At 38.1% G+C, this 26,213-nt stretch overlaps 1 protein-coding gene across 3 annotated transcripts in view; it reads right to left on the bottom strand.

Annotated features, from left to right (window-relative positions):
- Positions 1–12,208, bottom strand: part of LOC107096142 (non-muscle caldesmon-like) — an 83,418-nt gene extending 71,210 nt beyond the window's left edge. For 2 of the 3 annotated variants that reach the window (XR_001481786.1, XM_015392655.1), the window contains exon 1: positions 12,078–12,208. The gene's annotated coding sequence lies outside the window, so the exon portion shown is untranslated. The remainder of the gene's footprint in view (positions 1–12,077) is intronic. The other variant, XM_015392657.1, reaches the window with a different exon arrangement.
- Positions 12,209–26,213: the final 14,005 nt, after the last annotated feature.

Raw genomic sequence — 26,213 nt, forward strand, 5'->3', positions numbered from 1 at the left:
GGCCGATGTCCGATATTCAGTTTTATGGCCGATACCGATAGGGGGCCGATTATATCATGCATCCCTAGCTAAAATCCATAGATTTAGGTATTACCCTAGTGGCCGTTAGCTGTCAAAGTACATAGATAAGCCGCATTGTTATATAAGCCGCAAGGTCGAAAAATGGGGAAAAAGTCGCGGTTTATAGTCCAAAAAATACGGTAAGTGTTGGTATCATAAGCATTTCCTAGAATGATACAGTAGTTTTATACCACATGCAACATCACTAATAACTGAAAGGTTCATACATATCCAATGGTTCTTACAAATCCTTTGCTATGTTGGATGGGTAAAAAAAAAAAAAAAAAATTTATCACTTTGTTGCAATTTATCTATTCACAATTCTTTATCCATTTAGAAAATCTTACTATAAGTAAACAAGCTAATAATGGTATACTTGGCCAATGACCCACAGCAGAAGGAACAATCTCTTCAGGGCTGGATGTTTAAAACCACTGTTGAAAACTCCTCAGAAAGGAAAGTAGGTATTGGCTGTCTCTAAAAACTGTTACTGGCTGACTGGCATATTTAGTCATATGATCAGGGTCGTAGAAAATATCTACGTTTGTGTTTACAACAACCATCAAATAGAGCTTAAATGTGTTGTTTGAAAGACTGAAGAGTTAAAATATCACTGTTGAAATATCTCTTGAACGATATACTAAATGTCACTATATTCAAATTGTTTGGTAACGGAGCTGAACTAAGCAACAATTACTGATTACTTGAATAGAAATATAAAACGACACGCCGTCTTTCTAATTTAACACTGGATCATGTAAAAAAGATTCTGCCAAGCAAACTTCTGACAAATTTTATACGAGCAGGGTTTGTTGATGTTGTTTGAGACCATGTTACAACACCACATTTTAATCCGAAGCCCAAAATAAACAGTTCCCTTCAACAGAAAGCATGCTCATCTAAAGATCCAATCATGGAGGGAGTAGAAGAATAATGCGAATACCCATTTAAGGACAGACTGACTGTTTTATTTGGATGAGGTAAGTCCTGACTTTCATCATTACTACATACTAGTCCAATTTCACTCCTGCCAGTTCTCACTCCCAGGATGGCAGCAATCCAACATGACCTCTCTAAGCTGTCCCCAGCAATCACCATGCACACTTCAACGCATTAGTAAAAGCCACAAGCATAAATCCTGCAGGCCTATAACTGACCTGTAAACCAGGCTGTCTGTACCCATTCATTGAACGGTAAAGCCTCCAAACTCTGTAAACACATGACCTCATCTAGTCATGTGTTCACACTCAATGGTACTTTTCACACACTCCTCGACGGTTTACATTACCATATAACCTCCATTACCCTAAAAAATGTGAGTTTTAAAAAGGAATTTGACAGTCCCTTGATTAGCCACGATTGTTTGGTTTCAGTAATGATTGGGGAATAAGCAGAAAAAACTGAAAGTAGACGTAGAAATTAATCAGAAAACAGAAAGACAAAGATTAAGCCAGCATAGCTGCTGGGTGGGAAACGTGCAAGGTGGTTCCTCTGCCACGGGGACACGCAGTGCACATCTGAGGTCCCAGCGGGACGCCGGCGAATGAAAACACAAGGCCAATCAGCTAACAGAGAGATTTCCTGTGCTTGTTTTCTAAGATGAGAAGAAGCCTAAAGGCTAAATGTCCCCCTCTCAGCAAGGTTGCACATTTCTCAGGGTAACCCGCTTTGGGAAATGCAGTGGAGAAACATGCATCTTTGTGGGATGACATCAGAAGTGCTGCTTAGGAGCACTGACCTCACTCGCTTGCAATCAATCATCCACTTGAAATCTGGACTACGTGAATCCGAGCAGGTTTTTTTTTTTACCTTTTAAGATAGAAACCAAGGCTGCCTCAAGAATTAAATCATCTCCCAATAAAAATACAGCTACAGTAATAGAAGTGTCTATTTCTTTTTCCAAAGCTATGAAACCTCTGGCAGGGCTGGCATCTGGCAAATAGCAGATGGTGGACGGATATGAGAATTACCAACAATAGCGTGCCATGCTGCCAGTTAGGCAATCTGGCCCTGAGTGATCACACTTTAAAGTCAGAAAACCATAGGAGTGAGAGGCTGATCTAACAAACCCTCTCCATCAGAGTGTGACTAAAGCCCAGAGGAATTCAAACAATGGTTTTCTGGCCCACATGACTGATTTAGCCAGTCGGATCAAAGTTGAAGAGTTTGCCAGAGAAAAATAAAAAAAAAAGGGAAATGTAGGAGAGGGGATCATTATTAAGGCCTTCATGCTGTATGGTGTATTGAGTGGTGGCTTGAGGAAAATAACTTGGAGTGTGGGTTGATTAAATAAGGCTAGGTTTGGTGGTGAATGTATAAAATACCATGAGACCACAGCAATCATTCCCTATACTTTAAGAGAAGAGTCTGAGAAAAAAGCCGACTCATTCCAAGTGGACTGTAAGGGTGGAAAAAGTTATACCAAGGTTTCTAAAAGCTTGGGTTTTACATTAAATTAAATGTTCTGTTTTACTCTACAGAGACGTGAGCACAAGATCTGAGTTTTTATGAGGTGCATAAAGTTGGCATGGGCCAGTGACTGGGTTTAAACTTTACAAAACTAGTTAAAACAGCTGGAATGCTAATGCTCATCATTTATTATTGATACAACAGGTGAATATTAGGGTGCAATAAGAATTTAAGACACCACTGTTTGAATCTGCTGACATTTTCCAACAAACTTTTACAATAATTGAAAGGTTTTTTTAATGAGATGCCAGAGAGTTTGGGAGTCATTGGAGAGATCTCTGGCTGAATCGGGCATAAAGTAACACTGCATCACCTCCGATCCCTCCTGTTGCTCTCTACTACCAAGTGTGCTGATTAGAAGAAAGTCACGACACTTTACTCTCTTCTAACAGGAGAGATTTGGATATTCTGAAACACCTCCAATCGTGATTTGAAGACTACAACAGCAACCAGTCACTCCTGCTGCAGAAAGACTAGAAAGCTATGAGTGTACAACAGCCTAAGCCTAATTAATTAGCCAGTTAACATTAGCTTGTCTTTTTAACAAGAGAAGGAGCAAAACAAGGAATTGCAATTTTAGAAAACCAAACTATTTGTCAAACTGTAATAAAACGTATAATGTAGTCAAGTGTTTTGTGAATGCTTTAAGCCAGAGGGGTTGACGTTTCAGATGTAGTTGTCCACATGTTGTCCAGATCTATGATAAAGCTGGCAAAGGACGTCTTCACTAGCCTGATAAACCAGGCTTAATGTGAGATTAAATGTGTAATTTAGTCTGGCCCCGATGAATGAGATATCAGAAGATTGTTAATGAGAACAACTCGTTTTTTAAACCGTGTCTGTGCCTATTGGCAAATGCTCTGACCAATGAGCGCAACTGACTTTGACATAGTAAGCGCGACAGAAAGCTGGTGGAGGAGTGTAAACGTCCTTCTTAAAAATGAATGACTGTAGAGCCTCTTCCTGCTCACGATTCAACGAAAACCCCAAGTCTAATCCTTCCAAAACTGATTCCAAAGCTGAGTCAAACAATAACTGTTCAATAGTTGTTGCCATCTTCCTTGTTGTGCTTTCTTCAGTGCCACGCAGCTTTGTCGTCACGCCCTCAAAACCCCGCCCTCTTTGCATCAAAAAATTCAAAAGGCATCTCTGTGTTGTGATTGGCCAGCTAGTTCTAGGGCCTGGGGCATTGATCAAGGCTAGTCCACTCAGAGACAAAAATGATTTTGGCTGCTGGTGGGCGGGGCTAGTTTACCCCTTTGGGCTGGCAAAAATTTGGTCAGTAAGTCCTAGAATGCAACAAATACTTGTAAATTGAGAAGCTTCTTAAAGAAAAGGACAAGCTACATACAAGATAAAGTTCATATGCATTGTAAGTAGGGCTGAAACAATGTGATTAATCGCAATTAATCAATGATTGAAATAATCGCCAACTAATTTAGTAATCTATTAATCCTGAACTGGAGTGTGCAGACTCTAAAACATGCCATTAGCTGATAGAGCAACCCACTTTTGCAATTAAGATCAAAATCTTTTTTGTCTGTTAATACGCTCTATCCAGAAGTCTTCAAGTAGAAAAGATTCAGTTTCACCTGGTTTAATTTCGCAAAAAGTCTTCTCTAAGGAACCTTTGGCTTTCCGATTATGAATCGATTCATCGAAAAACTAATCGACAGATTAATCGATTTCCAAAATAATCGTTAGTTTCAGTCTTATTGTTAACTGTTAACTACTGGATATACTGGATTTGGAAACAATCTTGTATGAAATACATGACCAGACATCTACAACTTTGATAGCTTATATGCAAGATACCAATTTCTTTTGCAGTCAGGCCGTTCTTTGCCATTCAGACTTTGCCTACAGTGCCAATAAACACTGTAATACCAATATGTTTAAAATATATTGTGAAACTATTGCCAGAGACGTTCGAGTTGGTATCTGCTGCTTTGATTCTGAAAGTACGACAACAGAGATATTTCATGTTTTTGGAAGAATATAGACAGTAGTTTTGCCAATTTTAAAATTTGAAAAGACAGATAATTTCTTTTTATTCCTGGTCCACCAATATGAATAACTGATATTTGGCAGTTTTGAATGCGATTGCCAACATCAACATTTTTTTTTTGCTTTAAAGTGTTAAAGCTATAAGACCCTGGTGTTTGTACTAAAGAGCATGAGACTGTAATAAAAGGTTAACATATTTTGCCTACCAGTCTTGAACTTACCCTTGTACACAAGTTGAGATTTACAATTCACCCCAACATCTGCAGATACATCCAAGCACACCATATTACATAATTTAGGATTGTGGTTCTGGACTCAGCGCGTTCAAATTACATGGCTTCAAATTCCAAAGGAGCTGGCCTCAAGTCTACCGCCAAGGTCCCACGAGCCTGAGATGCATGTCAGTCACAATTCTTCCAACAAAGCCAAAACCGTCTCATTTTCTGTCTGTCCTCCAAGAAACAGAACCCTAAAACCTAAACCGACTTGTTCCCGAAAAGAGCACAGCTCATGGATATTAAGGACACCACTGATAAAATAGTACAGCACTTATTTTTGTGGCATTTCTCTGCAGGGGCGATGTTGTCCAATCTCACTTTTGAACAGTTTCATTATGATAAACAAATACTCGTGAAATTACACCACAGCAAGGGAAACATGTTTCACATCATTTTCACTTTTCTGTTTCAAGGGGGAAAAAAACAGCTTTGGCACCTGCTGTGTAGAAACAATGAGTGTTTGGACTGACCTGTCAGTAGGCAATGGATGGAATACCATGAACCACATTTGGAAAGCTGTAGTACTGGATCTAATTTACATACACCATCAATTTTAAAGAAAAGAACTGGATGATCCAAAAATTTGTGTTGGGATGATTCCCTCTGCCAGCTTTCCGATCTTTTTAACTTCACATTGCTGGCTGCTTTAGGTCAGCAGTGGGGAAAAAAAGCAGTGCCTTTTAAGACAGCTCTGAATTCTTGCTTTAGAACTTGATATAGTATTGGATTTAAATAATCTAGCATTAAACCGTAACAAACCAACCGCATACATTCCATGCATGTAAAACAGGCTTCAAGCCTTTTTTAACTGTTGATTGTAATGAGAATGAGCCAAAATAGCCCAGACTTTGACATTTAATTTCAATCAGAGAAATAAGTAGGATGGAAAACGCAGATAGGGAGAAAAATGAAAGCTCCGTACAGTAACTGCAAGGCTTCACCGCACTGTGCAGTCCAGAGCCAGACTCCGGAAATGCATGGCAATGTTCCCTACATCCTGCCCGCCCAGCCCTAACCCTGGCCCAGGCTCTCGCCCCCTCACTGCCAAACCTCTGTTATCACTCCGTGCAATTACCTCCAGATTCCACTGCACCAAGATCATATTGAGCCAATTATACAACCAGTTCTGAGTACAAAGTAGTGCACGTGTTTGACTGCAAACCTTGCCATTTAACATGAGCCCGGATATAGAAATAGCTCTGAATGATTGCATGCATGCAAAAAAGGAATACTACTGTAAATAATGTAGGAGTGCTCATTTCACAAGACAACACTTCTTATTTAATGACACATTATCTGGAAATCCAAATATCAGTTTCTCTAAAATTACATGTTTCCATGGAGAAAGTATAAGCAGTTGGGCAAGACAGGGGAGAAGAAAAATAGGGAGGTGATAGTAAAACAAATGCAACGGTGTGCAAAAAAAAAAAATGATAGTCAGTTTAAGAGTTCAGCCTGTTTTGTTTATTCAAACAAACAGAAAAAAGCAGAGCAAAGTTTGCAATGATCCCAAACCCTTTTATGTTATAGGTTAGGAACAATGATTTAATGCATATTTGAGAAGCTTCACCTTCTACAGAAAATGTCTAAAGGCTACAAATAGGTTGGCTAATCCTATGCTGTTGACAAAAAAGGAGTTTGGAATTTTAAAAATGGCACTTTTAAGCTGACTTGGTTTCTATATGTTCCATCTAGGACCATAAAGAAATTCAAATTTTAGCTTGGTCAGCCCACTGATCAACCTAAACCCTTTCTATCACATCTATGTCCTGTTTACATGTCAATGATCATGCATAAAACAAGCAGGAAAAAGATCCAGGTTATGCATAATCTCCAGTAGAATTATGAGAACGTGTCATTTCCCCACCACACCACTAGTTGGTGATATGCTTATGAAACTCAACATGCATAAACTATGATTGTGCCCGAATGTCCGCCCTAACCAATATACAGTGGTTACGCCATTTTAGATGAGCGTCTGAATATCTAGTGCAGAGGTCACAGATTAGCTGACCACTGTCCGGACCTACCTGCTGGCTAATCCGGACCCAACCTGATTTAAAACATTTATAAATTACCGCATGCTGTCTGACGACAGAGTCTAACTGTAACTTCAGCTACTTCTCCTATTACCCCAAAGTACCCCGCAAAGCCTACAGCCTCCGCTGTTTCTCCCATATTTCTGCAATCCGACTTATCCTCGGAGCTCGACGAGAGCATGCGCAATATTATCATTAAATTCGTTGGAGCAAAACATGCAGAAATTAACGTTTAATTTATTGTGACATATTAAAAAAATCCCCATCAGCATCCAGCAAATGTGCAGTTTCTGATGGAGGGAAGAATATAAGAATTATGCAATAAATTGTAGTTACCAATCTGTTGTTACTATAATTTAATTTGACAAACCGGATCTTCGCACCGTTCTTTTCCCTGTCTGATGCGATTGCAATAGCGGATTTTGACCTGGCCGCACCGGAGCAGAGCTGCACATTTTGAGTATGTTTGGCTCAACCTGCTGCTGTGAAGCAGGATTCTCCACCATGAAAATAATCAAAAATAAATATGGATCCAGGCTCAAAATGAGCGCCTTGATATGTGGTTGAGAATGGCTTTGTCGCCAATCAAATGCAGGTTTAAAGCCTTGCAAGGCAGAATAAAGCCCACTGCTCTCATTAAGCCAGAAAAAAAAACAAAAACAAAAAAAAAAAAACGGTCAGTTCAGGTGTTTTTTTTAAAAAATTTTATATAAAAATTCAATGTATAACATGAATGCATAAAAATGCATCCCAGAAACTTGGGACTCTCCTGCTGGTGCTTCTTTGTATAAAAGCCTGAGAAATGATTTAAAATGAACCATAGCAAACTGCTCATGTTCCTAATGCTAAATTCACAAGAACGCACAAACACACAAGTCAAATTCCTGTGCCTACCCTAACAAGAAAACAATAAAAAAGGAGAGGGTATGAAAAAGGGGTCTTGAATATACCTTCTTTTCCTCCTAAGAATTATTAAACATCAATTTAAAGACACTTTCAGAGGGATTGTAAGACCATATATAAAATACCAGGTTATAAATATTTTTAGCCTAGGAAAACATATAAAAAGGCCCAAATTTGTGCATATCTACAGTTGCTATCACTATACACAACTTGGTTTCAATGAGTCTAAAAAACTGGCTTTAATGATCTATTCCTGTCACAGATTGTACGGGCTATAAAACGTTGACCCCGTCTACTGAATGACTGGATTCCAGACATGAAACCAATCGTCTGTCACCAAGTCGGAGCTGCACCATATAAGGAGCAGAGGGCATTCTCAGCATGTTTTCCAAAACCCTACTCAACTAATAGTACTCTGCAGACAAAAAGGCCTTCAGAAACAATCAGCAGATGTACTCTTAGTGACTTCATAACCCAAATGTTTCATCTTTCGAGATACAAGAGCATCTTAAACTGAGCTCAAGGTCTGGGAAGACAAATTTCTTGTAAAGTAGATCAACTCAAAATAAAACGACATTATCATCAAATCTTATACTATTGCCTAGTATGGTGATGCATTCCAATAAGATGATTGTTTTCAAGTCACAACCTTGTTTCCTGTAGAAAAAGTTGCAACATTTTCTACTTCCGCCTTAAAAAAAGCAAACAGACTTAGAATTGGGAATGGAAACTCTAACACCGCATAAAAATAGAGAAGTTATTAACCTTAGGTACTGACACTGATGACAAACAACTATTTAAAGAGACAACCAGAAAAGATGATAATGAGTGGTGAATATGGAGGGAATAGGTATAGCCTAGACTGGGTGATTGTAATTATCACTTTTTGTTTAGCAACACCCATCAAGGCATGTGGGTCATTGGGGTCAAATTCATGCTCTCAGTTAGTGGAGCAACTCTTGAAACATAAATACTTTATCACAATAAACCTTAAAATAAAAGTCGCTCATCCAGCCTATCATCACTATTTATCTTTATTTTTGTCTTTTCTGTAAGGAAGGGAGCTCTTTGCCACAGGATGTTACATACCAACCCTCCCTCAGTTGGTATCGTCAGGGGGAACGTTAGGGTTGTGATGCTCCAATAAACAGAGGCGCGCTTCCTATCAAATTGCAGTCATTATTGCAGTGTGTGAGGATAACGTTATGAAAGTCAGAACGGATATTTCCAAATGGCGGAAAGAGAAAATGGTCAAGAAGGTGCAGCTTTACACCCAGAATTTCCAGCAATGATATTCAAATTATTCTTTCCTGGTAACATGCAGCTTTCTCAGTAATTGATTCCTACCAACAGGAGGCTGATTAGACTAATTTTGATTTCAGATTCCTAGTTACAGTTGGAACAGACTAGTCAAAATTGGAAAAAAAATAGCCATTCTAAATGGAATCGCTGTCCAACATATAGTAGCATATATATAGATTATGAAATCCAATGATAAAACTGTATTGCTAGGAGAAGAATTTAATTGACCAAGAAGTGCACTATACGTCTTCCTCTTGTGACGTCATCAGCAAAAAATAAACAAAAATCTACTTCTCTTCTTCCTCGTTTGCGTATAAGGGTATTTTATGAAATCCTTTAGAGGAATCCACATGTGCAGGAGGATGCTCATCTAACAGCGTTTAGACCCAGGGGTGGAGCTAAATGGGGGGCCAGGGGTGGCCACACCTACCATGTCTTTCCCTCTAATACAGATGGTGAAAGCAGTAATACTCTCAAGTGGAATATTCAAAACATTTTAATTTTTCATATATTAACAATGAATTTACAACAAAATAACTGTGGTTGATTATTCACACCAATATACTACATTTAAAGACGATAAGTACAGATACAGGCTTTTTTCAGAACTAGATTTTGTGTTAAATGGGGTAAAGATAAAATGTGCCTCTGCAAGTCATCTAGGAGTCTGCAATGAAATCATTTATAAATGACTTTTAATAAAAACTTATTAAATAATCAATTTATGTAGATATTAGTACTTTTAAGTATCAATTTTATGCAGAGTTATTATTTTTAAAAGTATGGAAAAGATGTCCGCCCCAGAACTCAAACCTGAAGGAATTTTATCCACTGTACGATTTACCTAGAAAGCGGGGATGTTAAATTATATGCGTCTATTAGTGAACAAAGGCTGTAGGGAAGTGCAGTTTGTCTTTATTTAGAAAATATGGATGTTGTGCTTGTTAATTTTCCTGTTGGTAGTGTAGATTAGGGTTGCCACCAGGCCCTAGAAATATGGAATTATCCCGTATTTGGAAGTTAAATTACGCATCCATCATTTGACTGATAAGCGACGCTATTTGTTCCGTATTTTCACGCATAACTAATAAAAAAACAGTAATTTCAGTGGCACTAGCGCACAGAATGACTAATGTTGCGAGTTCCAACCATGTCTGCGCGTGGTTTCTTTCTCCCTTTCTCCATTAAATCTGATTTTTTTTTTTGCCCATATGTGACCTGGATCTGATCTTTTTAAGTCAGGCTGCACTACACAGATTTTTTTTCCAATCCGACCCAGGCCGCTTGGCTATGTGGTCCTGAATCCGATACAAATCTGATCTTTTTAAATGCGACCTGTGTCTAAACAGCCGGGTCGCATTCCTCTGACCTGAATGTCATTAATTCCCGACAGTGGTCACTCTTTTGCTTCTTGCTACGCAGAAGCGGCAAGAAAAACAACAACAATGGCGGACGACGATGCGGTGAGTAGTATCTCTGTTTAACCATCTTGAAAAGATTTAGTTTTTAAGGTTTGGAAAGATCGCTAGATGTTCTCCGGCACAACCATCCATGTTTACTTCCGTAAACACAGAGCACGCTGGCTTGTGGCGTCATTGCGTCCTCTACTGCGCATGCGGGACACTTAGGTTGTATGAATGCACTGCAAACAGGAGATCACGTATAAGTCGCATATATTTGGAAATGTGAACAGCAACGCAAAAAAATCGGATTTCACAAAAAAAATCGGAATGGAGCATCAAGGCCTGCAGTGTGAACGTAGCCTAAAGGGCAGATTATACTTCAATCCACACAATATACACAATCGCACACATCAAATGTTGCTTGCGTCTGTTCGCGAACCAGTTTTGCTGGTATGCTTCTGCAACGTCGGTCTGGAACGCACAGCAGTTTCCCGCCAAAGCGCTAGGGGGAGCCTATTCCAGAACTCACTAAGACTTCAGCGGATGGTAAGGAGAAGTTCTTCAGAGGCGCCGGAGGGAGTGTTTATTTTCCAAAACAACATGTCTGAGGCATCGTACAAGTGGTTGTACTTCCGAACCTCCTCAATCAACCTTCCATTATGGTTATCTGTTGTTGTTGTTACCCCTCGGTTTTTAAAAATGCCGCGCCTCAGCACCAAATCGAGAAGGACAACCACACAGACAGCTGGAAAGGCATAAAAAGGACCAATCACAGCTGCTTTTTGTCTGCGCACTTCCGCCTGAGGTCTGCGCGGGTTTCCGACCATCCGACGTGTAGTCAGGTTTTTTTTTTTTAGGTGCGCGGCGACAGTTGCAGAGCCTCTGCGCAAGGGGCGTGGTCGCGCACAGAGACAGATTTGACGGTTGCAGAGGGTATGCGAAAAATGCATAAATTGGCCTTGAGAAATACTAAATTTTCTGGGGGAGGACCCCCAGACAGACCCCCATGACAATGAAGTTTCTCTAAGACCCCCACGTCCCTTATTTTCATTTCTGGATGGTGGAAACCCTATTGTAGATTGACCCTGAGGTTCTGGCACCTATCAACTTTTGGTCCCCCTCTTACTGTACCTTGGTTATTTCCTGGCCACCCTTATAGACATTTTCTGGCTACGCCTCTGTTTAAACAACAGAGATGAGAGGAGGATTTCCTGGCAGGAATGCGGCTTTAGCTGAAACTTCATGTCGGCCACTGGTTGAAGTGGGTTGGTGGGAGACAGCAGCCCCCTCCCTGCCCTCCACATCCCTTGGTTTGCCTTCATACTTTGCTCGATAACAATCAGAAAGAGCTGAGCGCGCATTAAAGGGGCGGACAGACGCCTTCCTTTGTGCGCTTCATCGTTCAGACGCCAAAAAGTATCAAACTTTGCTCCCCCATGACTTTTCTTTGAGGCATAAAAGAAAATAGAGAAAAAAAATGTTCTAGAAAGAAACGGGAGACGTCAGACTTTGTTTTGCTGATAAAAAAAAAAGAAAAGAAAAGTCGCATCCTTGTTTTTGTTTTACTACAACTGAACGCGACGCATCGCGCCTCAAAGTAAAGTTTTCGAGCTTACCTGTGAATCCTAACGGGACAAAAGTAGACCTCTGGAGTTTAGCTGAAAGAAGAGGAAGGGGAGCCAGTCTGCAGTTGATCCTCCTCTACACTCAATGTTAAAACCACACTGAATACCCCGTCCAAGCCCCTCCCTTTAAGAAGACATAATCGCCATCTACTTTTTTTGTGAGTCTGGGCCGAGCTGTTCAGTCTGTTTTTTTGTTTTTTTAAAGGAGGAAAAAAGCTGCAGAAATGCTTGTAAAGTCTGCCTGCCTTCAAAGGAAAACATTTAACATATTTATATACATGATCTGAAAACTTAACAAGAACTCCTCAAATCTATATGAGCTATACAGAAAATATGTCTTTGTCTTTCAAAAAAACAAACCAAAAAAGCCAAGTAGATGATGGGCCTATTGTTAAAAAAAGGCCCAAGGCATAAGAAAGCAAAGTATTTGCCTAACCTATGGAAGAGGATTAGGGCCACTAAAAAAAAAAAAAAAAAAGTTAACTGATTTTTAAATATTATTTCTGTTTAATATGAGAAAAACGTTTAATCTCAGAATTCTGACTTTTTTTCTCCGAATTCTGAGTTTTTTTTTTTTTTCAATTCTGACTTTTTTCTCCAAATTCTGACTTTTTGTCTCAAAATTCTGACTTTTTTCTGCGAAATCTGACTTTTGTCCGTTTTTTTTTCAATTCTGACTTTTTTCTCTGAATTCTGACTTTTTGTCTCAAAATTCTGACTTTTTTCTGCGAAATCTGACTTTTGTTCTCCGAATTCTGACTTTTTTCTCTGAATTCTGACTTTTTTCTCTGAATTCTGACTGAATTCTGACAGCTAACAAACATGTTAGCATCAAGCCGTAACCATGTCTGTTTTAGACACTAAACTAGCTATCTTGTTTTAATTGCCTTCTGCTCTTCCATTAATCAAATAGCATCAATGGGGACCCATCAGGCACATAAAAAGTCACCTAATTCCGTCATTTTCCACCTATGTGTTACTGGCCCTCCCAATCAAGTCACATCTTTGAGATTAAAGTCAGAATTCTGAGGGAAAAAAAATTTAGAAGTCTGAGAAAACCGTCAGAGTTCTGACTTTTTACTCATATTAAACTGAAATATTTAAAAATCAGTTAACTTTTTTTTTTTCAGTGGCCCTAATCCTCTTCCGTACTAACCTACAGTAGGAGTTTCCAGAGGGTGCTTAAAATCTAAGAGCAAAGTAGTCCTATCTAACTCAGAAGAGAGAAATTGAATTCTTATTCATAAATATCAGGAGGATAACCCTATTGTTGGAACTTAGAGTTTAATATCTAATATCACTGTGTATTATGAAACTAAAGAAGTTACACGGATGAACTGAGCTTACATTCTATATTTCCGTAAACTATTAGAACACAGAACTGTATCATTTTTCAGTTTGACACTATTTTCTGTTTGCAATCGGTCACGATTGGGAGCATTTCTATTCACTGAATGATAGACTTCAGAGAGAATTTTTGGATTTTTTTTCAACAATATAAATTCAATGGTTAAAGTTTGTTTTTTTAGTATTTGACAAAGTTTTTCCCCATATCCTTCCATGTTTCTTGCAGTCGTTTAATAAAATTCACCCACGTCTTTTCACTTGGTTGTCCACGTCCAAGTTTATCTTTAATTTGGGGAAATGCTTTGGATCATTGTCCGTTCAGAAGATCTTTGTCCATCTGTTAAGGTTAAATTTGTACCACATGAATTATTCCTACAGCAAAATACACATACAGCATGAGGCTGCCTTCTCTTTAATTCAGAATTTTAATGTTGTTCTAAGGTTTTAAAGCCTCCACTTTTGGAAGATATAGTTCTTTTTTTTATTCCCCATTGCCTTTTGGCTCATGCCAGAACGGGACCCCTCTCTACTCAATTTACTTATACAGGATGTTTTTTTAAACAGACTTTACAAATAAAGTCAGTTTAATCCAAAAACAGAGATTTCCAGTTCTTATTATTTAAATTGATTGTAAAGATTTCTATGGAATTAAAACCCAGCAGAACAAGAGGGGTCTGGCTGCAGACCTGAACTGTCAGGACCCAGAGCTGCACTGTCAGGACCCAGAGCTGCAGAGCTGCACTGTAAGATCTCCTGCTCTGTTAGAACCAGAATTTTATTCAAAGACTTTCAAAATAAAAGCAATGTTGATTCGAAGCCTTTCTAAAGTAAAAGCTAGTGTCAATAAATTCACCATGAAGCTAACTTCCTTTCACAAACGAGTGTTGCTATGCTGGAAACTTATGTACACGCACAATTCTACTCCCTATTAAACTCCTATCTGGAATAATAGATATGTGCTACATGCAAATAAGTCTCTGTACTTGGATCACTGGATGGAGAAGGGAATTTGGTCTATAAGACATTTTCTAAACAATGGAGGTTGGCTGTCCTATGAGGATTTTTGCTTACTGCATAATTTAAAATGCTCCTATGCTCAGTTTAACACTGTCAAACTCTAATCCGGCAGCAAACATTTCATTCACGATATTCCCGAAGGCTTTGGATAAAATTTCCGGAATAAACCTCCAGTTCTGGCGGTGCAGGAGACCCCATTTTGCAGGTCTGCAAGGAAGGGTTCTGACAGTGCAGGTCTGCAGACAGACTGTCTTGAGCAGATCGCACTTACTAAGTCATTTACATGGATCATTCACTCCCCCTGGATAAGCATGTAGCGATAGCGAGGAGGATGACTCCCCTTTGAAAAGAAGAAACCTAAAATGGAACCATTTTGTCATTCTTTATGGCTTTATATGATATTCATCAGTAAACAGTCGGACTAATGCTTTAAAAAACATCGACAAATCCATTGAAAAATGTTCTTGCTTCCTACTGTGTTGTAATCCCCGTAATCCTAACCTGAAACAGAAAAAACCTTTATCCATTGGTCATAAATAATCCGTCTTCAGCAAAACAAGGCTTGTTTAAGGTTTCTAGGATTCTTTATCTAAGAGGTGCAAATAAATGCAAACTATCCTCTTTAGAAATGTTGCTGAGGTTGCAGGAAGTTATGAGGTGACTAACACAATAGCTGCAATGTTCTACTTTTTTAGTAATGATGCATAAGCGTACAGACACTGCCCTGCTTTGTCTCGATCTTTAAAACAATGACACTCAGAACAAAAGGGGATCTTAAGAGCATTAGCCCACTGATGCAGAAATGAGCACCATATGCGCTCCTGATCTCTCACTGGAAATCTGTTTCGTTTTAAGCAAAGCAGAACTGGTGCACATTTACTGTTATGGAAGTATACACGATGTGCAAGAGCAGAGAGAGGAAACAAGGAAAAGCGGGTTAACAGGTTGTTCAGCTCATCCCAAAATATGTTCATCTCCCCCAGTCCTCAGAATAATGATGAATTTGACGATAAAACTGTCACTCTTCATCTGCTGTGTTTATTTTCAGCTTTTATTGCACGTCTTGGCCTCGGAAAGCTTCATTGACTGAATGCAGAAATGGTTTGGCTTCCAGACGCGAAGAAGCAGCTCAGGGGAAAGTTTACAGTCAGCACAATGCCCCCATTTGCTATATTTACATGGCTAGTTAAGGTGTTTACCTTAACAACATGCTTCGGTTTACTTTTAGCCTCCTTAGGGCTCTGACCTTACTAGATAGTAAGGAGAGGAAGAAAACTAGTTTTGCAGAAACTGAACAGAGCCTATAGCCCTGTTAAAACCAGCAGAAGTGGTCCATATAGACATTAAGTGAGGGCGGGGGATGCACTATGGCCTCTGGCTGTTTTGCTTTCTGCGAGACGTTTCTAGCTTCTATCAAGGTTTTTCAGATCCTTACAGCCTGAGGCCAGAAAAAAAAAAAAAAACATCCATACTGTCATATTTATCAGTTTTATATTTCTCCAAATTGTTACATCATAGGAAAGCCATCAGAAATGATTATAAGGGTTTTGATATTACACTGATATTCAACAAAGCTGTGATGTTTTCCAGTTTCATCATGTTATTTCAAATCAGATGAAAGAATGCTGCCATGTTGCGTGAATCTGACATTAGTTGTTGTCGTAAATGTGCAGCCAGCATCAACCCGATAAGGCCTATTAATGTCATATGGAAATGGATTAACGGCTGCCGCAGCCTGACTCTGGTGCATTTATGATGGATGAGGGGTATCTCAGATTTTCAGCAGGGGGACGTGCATACCAAATACCTGTGGCAACCTGTGTAAAGACACAAAGCTTGGATCCTCTAAGTCGTTATCTCTTTCCTTCTCATGTCTCTTAAAGGCAATAGTAAAGGATGTTTTCTGGTAAGAGAAGAAAAGAGGAATAATTACCTTTTATGTTTGCTTTCATGTAAAACGTACAGTGTGAATTGTTATACTCTACGATGGCTCAAAGCATTCTGCTGTTATGGTATTGATTTACAGTTCCCTTCATGGTTACTTGACACCCCTGGTAAAGTTGTATGAAATTAAATTAATTCAGCATTTTATTGCAGGAGCAATATTTAGCTAAAATAAATGCATAAACTTCCTTTTCTGTATTTGTCTTATGAAAACTTTTCTAATCTTGTCAGCATTGCACAGATAAAACAATAGGGCATGCTTTAGAATAGAATTGCAGGCTTTCTTTGTTCACATTTCTTAATGTATAACTGTAGAGGAATATCATCTGTATGACAGAAAGGTAAAATGTGCATCCCATCCATTGGTTTTAATCCTAAAGAAAGTTATTTAAAGTAAAAGATTTGGAACCGAGGATTCAACCTTGTGGAACTACATGACTTATTCAGATCCACAAGGGATATGCCTGAAAAGGTCGTCTTGGTCTTCAGTTTTTTCATTAGTTTAAAAAGCTTAAATATTGTGGGTGAAATATTTTCTCCTAACAAGAAAAACAAACTGAAATTTCAGAAGAAAAATAGAGAAATCAAATAGTTTTCAACAAATGAGATTATTAATCTGCTATTTAAACATTGTTTAATACATGTATTTCCATTGCAAATATGCACAATCTCAGAAAAATATGTTTTGATCCATCTAGTTACCATTTCTCTTCATGAAAAGCTCTTAAATCCCGGTTTATTAGAATAACTTGGACCTGCTCTTCATGTCAAAACACAAAAATCAGCCACACTTTGGAGCAAAGCTCCAACCTGGACCTCCTTAAAATCTACTAAACGTATTCTATGAACGTTTATAATATTCACTGCATTAAAGCTTGAGACAAATAAAGGCAAAATTACTGTTTCTAGGTATAAAATACTGGCAACTTGTAGTAGAATAATGGAGAAACATTTAATACCTTCCTGTGGCTCCTCAGGCTCAGGTTCTGACTGACAAGTCCAAACTGCGGGTAACCAGGACCCTGGTGAATCAGTCACATAAGCTTTGGATCGAACAAATCAAACACAGTTGATATATTTTCAGCTAACTGCTCAAACTAGTCAAGAATATATCTAATCTTGTCAAAAGTCTGGCTTTCAGCATTTGTGTGAAGAACTGTGGCTTAAAGGTAAAAATCTCTTTGACGTCAGGTTTTCATGACATCAAAGCAACTCTGAACTCCGTTCCTATGAAGAGAAACGTTTGTACATTCTTTCATCATTACTCTGAAATATAGCATTCGCTCTTTCTTTAAAGATGCATCAGTAGAAATTATTTATTGCTTCAGGCTTGCATATTACAACCAACATCCTTTGTCAGATGAGCGAGCTTTCCAAATACACAGGGTTTACAAAAGGAAAGGGTTGTAAAAAAGAAAGGTACTATCCAAAATAGCTGACATCAACTGCAAATTTACTTTTATCTCTTGGAAACCCGAAAGCTAGTGATAAAACATGATGTAATGCAGGCAATGAACTGTTAAAAACACAATGTGGGAGCTCAGAAAGCAAGCATTGGGACACAGGAAAAGAGAGATGTGTAAGAGATGGGCTTTCACTGGGAAATAATTGGTACCTCCCATTACAGATGTTCAGCCCAACCGTTCCCATGACACCCATCGCTGCCGCGTCAACAACCATAAAGAGGTGCATATATCAGCGCCTGGACGGAGCTGAGACATTTATGACTAAATGATCTTTGTCACGGCTTACTTCCTGTTTGTTTGAGATGCAGGAGACGGCGGTGGCGGCGGACAATAGCAATCTGAAATGATTTCCACATGAGAGTCAAAGTCAGGGCAAATGTAACAGTGAGTGCAATGTTTGCACCAACTGACAGCAAGGCCATCTGTTCGGTATAAAAACAGAAATGAGACGGTGTGTTTATGTGTGTATATCCTGGGAATAGTGTAAACTGCACATTGACATAGTTTGGCTATATAATACCCCTTCCACTCACTGTGTGACATTAAATCAGACTAAATTTTTCTTATTTTGATCAGTGAGAATTAACTATATTTTTCTATTTCCTAAACACCACACATGACACACTTTCACACTTTATGGGCAGATGTTTGCACATTTCCTTAACATTTTCACACATCTGCGTTTCAAGCTATTTGCCTTTTAGCAAAGCCCAGATCATAATGGTGGTTAATTACCATATTTGAGTTAAATACAGACACGCCTGAGGGTGTATTTAACTGGAAATAATGCAGAATGTGTAGAAGCTTGCCGTCTACTTTAAAACTTTATTCAGTCTTTTTAATCTAGTGTACCAAAATGTGACGTCATGGCTTCCCTTCTGTGTCCTGTAGCCCTCATTTGAGCACTGGTGAATAATGAATGAGTGAATGGAGGGTGATACTTGGACAGCCCCTGGTGGAGATGATCATAAAGTGAATATCTAAAATGAGGCTTAGATCTTTTTGGAGTTCTAGTGAGACCACCTTGACCTGTAACGGCCCTGGCAGCTGAAATTCAATTAAAATGAAGCAGACTCCAGAGTAGAGGGAGGTGATTATGAAACCATGTTTGCACTGTTATGCAAAGCTAAAAAAAAAAAAAAAAAAAAACACAGGCAAAGAGTTTTAGTTCTACATTTTAATGCTTTAAAACCCCTGCATCCATAGCTACTTTTAAAATACATTTAATTTCAGTGAAAAACCAATTAAGCTTTCTATACATACAATTTTTCATAAAGGGCAATTCCAAGTTGGCCTCTTAACAGTTCATTTGGGGTTTACATGTATCTAAAAGGGGCATTTTGAATTGAAGCTTAAATCAACCAGCAAATAATTGGTTATAGAAAACTAAGCTTTCCCTCAGGCACTTAAAACAAGAAATGTCATTTAGGTGATGTAGATGTGATTTGATCTACATATAAAAAGGAACTTTTCACTATGAATCCAAGATCCCCATTTCCTAAATATCATGCATCCCAGATGTCAGTGCTCTTTATCCAACTCTACTGGAAAGGTAAGAGAACATCTTACTTTACTGGGTTTAATATGTAAAAGTCAGCAATTGAATATTAGAGATCCATCCAAATCGCCGCAGCATCTAAGGTTACAGAAATAATTATAGCATTTTAAAATAAATGGGAGTGTGACCAAAAAAAAATAAAAAAATAAATAAGAATAGAAAATTAGGCAGCTACAGATTATAAATCCTAGGGAGATTTAGAAAACAGGAGCATTTGAAAAAAAAAACTGGTGACTCTGATTAAAAAACAAAAAACAAAAAAAAAAACACAACAAAATTACCGTTTAAAAAAAGGCACCTTAGTCCCACTGTTAAAACTAGACTAATATTTCAAGGTTCATAAAATATTTTCAGAACCTTTGTGATTAAACGTCCACTTATAACTAGTTGAATGACATCTCCGTCATAGCCCAATTGGGTCTCTATCGCTTTAATCGGCACTAAACTACCTTGGCTTTGCTCCATTTAGTCATCAATCCAGTCCTGGAAGGCTGGGTCCTTCAGAGGATGTGAAAATAAGGAGGCGGGAAGAGTTTGCCAATAGATCCTAACAGTTGTTAGCTGACATCGCCCCTCACTCAACGTAAGCTCCGTTGCCTAGCAACCATAGTAATTGTTGCAAAAAGCAGGCAAAGAATGGATTCCAAAGTTCTCCCTACTCTTCTGTGCTAATTTAATTTCTAAGGAGTTGTCACAGATATCAGATTTGTAGTTCACACACTGCAAAGATATTGGAAACCAATTTGTAAAGGGACAGATAAAACCTTTTATTAAACTAAACATTACCCGCCACATATCTGACTCACTAACCAATTAAATTAACTATTTTCATGAATTCAAGACAAAACTATTTACATACTTGCATTATATTAAACTGCACTTATATTCACCACTGTTCGGCACCATTTCCGTTTTACCTCTGAGCAGTTGGCTTCCTTGGGCTTGCAATGAATCATGGGATACCCAAGGCTACGAAGCATACAGCGGACCTGTCCTTCCAACCAGACGGAAAGAAGGCCGGATTTGTCGGCCGCATAACGAGGATCCTTTGAATCCTTACAGGCCCCGCCCTATAACGTAATCTGCTGACGAAACGTAGTTCTGCAAATTGCAAAGGGTTGATATTGAGAGATTGCGGCACCTTCCTGCTCGGATCCATGCGTGTGTTTACTGTGAAATTACCAAACATTAATCTGTTTCAAGTCTCTAAACTGGTGAGGACCTCAGGGGAATCGGGGGAAGCGATGCAGGAATACAATACAAAACCAAAGTGAAACATTTATCTTCAACATCGTCATATGACATTGTTGTGTCACAGTTAGATTCTTTACCTCATCGCTATTCATGTTTCTCACAGCTACTGGAAACAGAAATAAAGTTCACTCCAACTGCAGGGAACTGGGTGACCAGGTCTTTACCACTCTGCTCCTCATGTGTTACGTTGTATTCAATATAATACATATTTTTTCCACTGGGAAGAGCCAAAAAAATGAAAGATCTTGAGTACTACTTTAAGCATGTTGGAGGAGCTGTGATGCTGTGGGCTTTTTTATTATCCATACAACAATGGAGAACTTTTTAAGAGGGAATGGTATCATTAACTCATTGCACCAATAAGAAGTTTACCATTTAAATAGAAATCTGGTGGAGAAATAGTTGAAATAGGTCAACATTGAGTCCATTAATTGGCTAATGTTTTATAATATTAGACATCTTACATGTCTTTACAAAGGGTGGAAATTATTGTGAATGATTTTCTATATATCCTGCAATATCAGCTCAATCTCTACCCTTCTTACCTTTTATTCATTTTGTCTTTTATTGTACCTTCTGGCGTGACAAAGCCAAATTCTGTCTTGCAGAATGCCACTTGACACGGCGGACAGGTTTTCACACGATCCCTGTCGAGTTCAGGCAGAAGAGGAGAGATCATCATTTTACTTTGGTGTGGCTGCTGATGTAAATAGATATATTGTAATCTTAGGAGGATTAGGAAGGGAATATTGCATTTGATCTTCAAAGAGCTGCTGGTTTTCTTGGTATCTTGGGTAAAGAAAAGTGTGGTTAAGGCCCCCAAGAAAAAGAGAAAATGACACAGAGTTAAGCTTCGATTCATTTCCATTACAAAGACAAGTACCTCGTTCTCATTCTCGTCCATCTTCACCTCCATATCATAGCACTCTTCATCCGACATGTCAGTCACTCTGTAAATCCTTACAGATCTCTCCAGACAACTCAGGCTCCTTTAAACCGCTACAGGGCAGAAATAAAAAGGAAGAAAGAAATTTCTTCATCAAATGACATGTAGAAGCCCCGGTTTTCAAATTTCACCCTGTCTTAAAGCAGACAGGTTGCAAGGCATTTTTTAGCAGATTTTTAGAAAGCATTGCATAAAGCAGCAATTGGTGTCTATGTGACATTTTAGGAGAAATCTCAGCTGACACTAATGTTACAGGCAATACAAGACCTTCCTGAGGTCTGTCAGAGATTTAGATGGAAGTAAAACCCATTTTAATCAAGAGGAAAGAAGCAGTATTTCACGTCCTCTTCATAGGTAGGAATGTTTACAGTTTTTCCACCAGCTTAACATCCTGTAGTGGTCATATTTACTGAATAAATCAGAACCCCAACATGAACTAGGGTAAATTCTAAGTAAACTTTGAATTTATTATGAATTCTCTCTGCTTTCATATTATAATAATTCTTCCATTATTTTTTTTTTTTGGTCTAACTTATATCATTTAAACTACCAAACAGGTTTTAAATCAGTCAAAGAATAAAACTGTTTTCAGTTTTAGAGTTTTTTTTTATTTTTACAAGGATGAGAAAAAAAGCAGCTTGGTTCTAAGGTACCGGTACTTGGAGAGCACTTTATTAAAACTAAGGATCCAAAAGTTCTTCACACTACAGTCACACACTGATGGTGGTAAGCAACAGCTTGCCTGGGGCACGCCGCCATACAATCAGCACCACCAGGCCCTCTGACCTCCATCAGTAGGTCAGAGGGCCTGGTAACAGCACAGATGAAGTGTTGTTCAAAGACCCATCTACAGAGCACAACCCAGCAGTTACAGAACCCCTTATAAAGCATCCATTTTACTTAAATTTTTCAAATTAATATTTGCCAAGCACCTACTTGATCACTTACTTCTATCAGTTTAGCATAAAAACCCACTTCTAAGCCTTTGGGACTCTAGAGAACCACAGAGAATCCTTAACCCCAAACAGAAAACATGGAACAAATAACCTATACAGAAGATTTACCAAAATAACTCTAAGAGAACATAAGCAGCTCATCCAGTAGGTTAGAGAAGAACCCAAAGCATGATCTTAATCATAAAATATGATCCAAGTTATTACTGGCCTCAATGTTTATTATAGATATGTAAGAAAGACACTAGATAAAAATTGGATCCACGTAACAGAACCAAGACTAATGTAAACGATAAAGAGTCTTCTACTCACTAAAAATCATATGGAAGATTCCAACTACCAGGGTTTTCCATGGGGAGATTTTTGCAGCCCCTGACAGCAATGAGAGAATGATAGAAATAAGACTTAGTTTAATGCTAAGCAGGGTATAAACAATATATATTTTTGTCACATCAAGTTTGAAAAAAAAAAAAAAAAAAATACACAGGCAAAGAGTTTTAGTTCTACATTTTAATGCTTTTAAACCCCTGCATCCATAGCTACTTTTAAAATACATTTAATTTCAGTGAAAAACCAATTAAGCTTTCTATACATACAATTTTTCATAAAGGGCAATTCCAAGTTGGCCTCTTAACAGTTCATTTGGGGTTTATCTAAAAGGGGCATTTTGAATTGAAGCTTAAATCAACCAGCAAATAATTGGTTATAGAAAACTAAGCTTTCCCTCAGGCACTTAAAACAAGAAATGTCATTTAGGTGATGTAGATGTGATTTGATCTACATATAAAAAGGAACTTTTCACTATGAATCCAAGATCCCCATTTCCTAAATATCATGCATCCCAGATGTCAGTGCTCTTTATCCAACTCTACTGGAAAGGTAAGAGAACATCTTACTTTACTGGGTTTAATATGTAAAAGTCAGCTATTGATTATTAGAGATCCATCCAAATCGCCGCAGCATCTAAGGTTACAGAAATAATTANAAAAATTGGGGCACCTAAGTAGGCTCTTTCTGACGTTTGGCCCAAGTGACAAGATACCACTAGGCCTACCTGAGAATTTTGCAACAATCTGTTGACTGACTAGTGACTAGACAATAATTGGGATGTTTTTGGATCATATGCTATTAAAGCTAAACCCCAAATATCCTCAGACTCCTGGCAGTTTTAGATTTTAGGTACATATTTATCCTGACTGGAAGTAACATTAATGTGGTGTACCCCAGTCAGTCTCAACTTGAATATCATCAAGACCCAATGAAAGGGCCTTAAGATTAGGGTCGATAAGGCCTTCAAATCTCAAAGACTTTTCTCATCACCAATGATCATCGAAGATGGCTCTTCCTTGATGATTGAACACTAATTTCAGAAGAACTCATGCCTCTCTCTTATGGATGGACATAAATACACAAAATTCTGGTTTTGTCTGTATAATTGTGTACTGTGTACTATGAATTGTACAAAGCACTAATATTGGGCCTCCGCAGGTCAGCTTGACCTGCGGAGGCCCAATATTTAATTGAGAGGCAAGACAAAACATAGGTTTTGGTGGCCTTATTAAACTCCAGCTTGTGCACACCAACACCTTACTCTAAAACAAACAAACAGCATGTTATACCCAACTCAATTCATGTGACATAAAAGGAAACATGAAAAGGGATTATTAAGAAAAAGAAACAAAATTAATATACATACACCTACAGCAAAACTAACCATACACCCAAAAATAATATTTATTAAAATATAAATCAATACAATTAAACAAATCTAACTGCTGAGGAGCCAAACCAGGAAAAGGAAGGTAATTTAATCTAACATAAACAAACTAAGGAAAACTAATTTACCTTCATGTTTACACTTCTTTCCACAGGCAGGATGGCCAGTCCTGCTTCACAAGAATGCATGTAAAAATGTCCAAACAAAACTACAATAAAGAACTAAAACAACCCAACTATTTGTTAAAACTTAATACTACATAACACAAAATCAATAATCATATTTCATGGGTTGATGGGACTCCTGGTCCCCATTTGTTAATGGTGTTTATAAAGAATTATCATCACAACCAGGAGACCTACCATCTGCTATGAAGAACTATCTTTTAGTTCAGAAAAGCCTAAATAAGAAACTTTTGGGCGAAATCTAAAATAATCTATAATATTAAAATAATCTAAATTATTATTATTGAACAAAACATTTTATTAATTAGTGACTACCAATATCAATGCTGTGATGAGGTTTGTAAAAGCTGAAAAATGCAATTGGAAGAGCTTCATCTTTGTGCTCCTCTGTATCCCTATGTTTATCCATATGGGTAAAGAAAATCTAAAATGAATTTTCTGGCAGGACCTAATCCTAGTCAGTCTCAATCTGATGCAGCCCGATTTATCAAACAGTGCTTCCAATATATATCTTTATGCCAAATCCTTTTTTTATTATTTAAAGCTACTCAGAGAAGGTTAAGCAGGTTCAAACTTACACAGTATAACTAAACAAGAGTAACACCTGCTAGGCTCAGACCTCCACCAAGACAAACATCTCTTTGCTTCGAGAGCAGCTGATCCATTATTTATTGGTCTCTTCCCTTTCCTCTACTCAACCAAGTTTCATAAAGTTTAGTCAGGGAACACTTGCACAGCCTTATGTGGTGCTGAGAAAACAGCAGTGAAATTAATCACCAACTCAGAAAATAAAGTAATACAGTGGTGACCTACACTTAACAACCCACAAGGTGAAAACTGCCTTTTGTGCTTAATCGTGCTGAATATACATGACTTATTGCTCTTCTTTATACATCCATTCCTATAACAAAAAACATTTGTCCATTTTGCACATCTTTTCTGTTTCTGCCGTTAGTGAAAGTGTCTTGCAAAAAACACATTTTATTATGAAAAATAACCAGAGTAAATCAAAGTATAGTTTGAAAATGAGGATTTATTTCACTGATGGAGGAAAAGCTCCCAGACATGCCTTGGAGTTCTACAGCAAAAACAACAGCTGAGCATTAAGCTGCCAAGAACTGGGTTCACAATTCAAATGCCTTTAGACGTGAAAAGAGTAACTTTTCAGAATGTAAGCATTTTTCATCAAATCTGATAGTAATATTTAAGTCGATTGTGAGCCTTTACTGCTACATTTACGTTTGCTTACTTTCAGCTTTCATTAGCGGATCTGTGTGCCAACTGCAACTCCCTTCCTTATATGTGTCATACCAACTTAAAGTGTATTATCGTCACCTAAAAGGGCTGGAGTGAGAAACAATGCATCTTACTCTGCTTACATTTGAGGTCACCAAAAAAATGTGCTTCTGTGAACTGGAAATTATAGTTTCTAAAAATCACGATTTTATTCAAAATCCAATTAACTGTCCAGCCCTAATGATGCATAACAGTTTTTGGTTGATATCTTTCATTAACGGCTTACTTACCAGAAATGATGGGTCACACTGAGGTGCAAGCAATAGTAAACGTCACACAGTAAGCATTTTAGACAAAAGCTGTACAAAGTAGGAGATCAATGGTCGGTAACCTGAATCCTGATATCAGAATATTGATCTTTGTTGCTTTTTTTTCTCCAAGCTAAAACAAAATGACTCCTCGACCGCTGTGGTCTGCTGCAGGGTTTGTTTGCAGAAAGAAAAA

The sequence above is a fragment of the Cyprinodon variegatus genome, unplaced genomic scaffold (assembly GCF_000732505.1).
Source record: "Cyprinodon variegatus isolate N-32 unplaced genomic scaffold, C_variegatus-1.0 Scaffold601, whole genome shotgun sequence".
In the NCBI taxonomy this organism is placed as follows: domain Eukaryota; kingdom Metazoa; phylum Chordata; class Actinopteri; order Cyprinodontiformes; family Cyprinodontidae; genus Cyprinodon; species Cyprinodon variegatus.